We start from the raw sequence: 1227 nt of genomic DNA on the forward strand, positions 1-1227 counted from the left end.
AGGTTCAGGACAAACAAAAGGAAATACTTCTTTACACAGAGAGTGATCAAAATGAGGAATCTGGGGCCAGAGGATGTTGGGATGGCCACAGGAATAAAGAGCATTAAAAGGGATTAGATAGGCTCATGGAGGAGAGGTCTATCAGTGGCTACCAGCCGTCGTGGCTGAGGGGAACCTCCATATTCAGAGGCACTAGTCCTCTGAATCCCAGAGCCAGGAGGCAACATCAGGGGAAGGTCTCAGTCTCTCTGCCCTGTTGTTGGCCTCCAGACGAACGGGTTGGCCAATGTCTGAGACAGGATGCTGGAGAACAGGGGCCAATGGTCTGATCCAGCATGGCTCTTATGTTCTTATGAAGGCCTTGGCCTCTATGCCCTGTTGTTGACCATCCAGAGGAACTGGTTGGCCACTTTGTGAGACAGGATGCTGGACTAGTTGGACTGTTGCTCTGATCCAGCATGGCTCTTATGTTGTTATGAAAGCCTCAACCTCTCTGCCCTGTTGTTGACTGTCCAGAGGAACTGGTTGGCCACTTTGTGAGACAGGATGCTGGACTAGTTGGACTGTTGCTCTGATCCAGCATGGCTCTTATATTCTTATGAAGGCCTTGGCCTCTATGCCCTGTTGTTGACCATCCAGAGGAACTGGTTGGCCACTTCTGTGAGACAGGGTGCTGGACTAAGATGGACCCCTGGTCTGATCCAGCAGGGCTCCTTTTATGCTCTTATGTTCTTACATGACTAGGCTAGGCATCTCAGTTCTCTGACTTGCCAGAACTCAAGTCCTGATAACTCGGTAAACGCAACTTGAAACCTTCTCCCTGCCCCAGTCCATTGGTTAATTGATCCTTTCCCTGAAAATCCTGACAGCCTTCATCTTCCCTGGAATGGAGACATCTGCCCTGAAGTTGAGATCTGGAAAGCAAGCGCTCTTGCTTTTTTACAGGGGAGGCGTTGGAGGAATAAAACGCTGCCCGAAAGTGAAGAATTCAATATTTCTATTTGTTCTTCCCCCCCAAATAAATTGAGATGTATTTGTGAGAGTGTCAGGCGCAGCCCGCAGGAGCGAAACTATAAAATAACAAAAGCTGTTCGGTGCCTGGATGACAGACAGTCCCAGATTAATGTACCGGCATTTTTATGGTCTGTTAACAACTGATATGGGTTTTAAATATATTATCTACTCTTCCATTGTCTGTCATTTTAAAATCCGCCCCGTCTATTGTGC

The sequence above is a fragment of the Gekko japonicus genome, unplaced genomic scaffold (genome assembly GCF_001447785.1).
Source record: "Gekko japonicus isolate JY-2015 unplaced genomic scaffold, Gekko_japonicus_V1.1 scaffold1922, whole genome shotgun sequence".
Lineage (NCBI taxonomy): Eukaryota > Metazoa > Chordata > Lepidosauria > Squamata > Gekkonidae > Gekko > Gekko japonicus.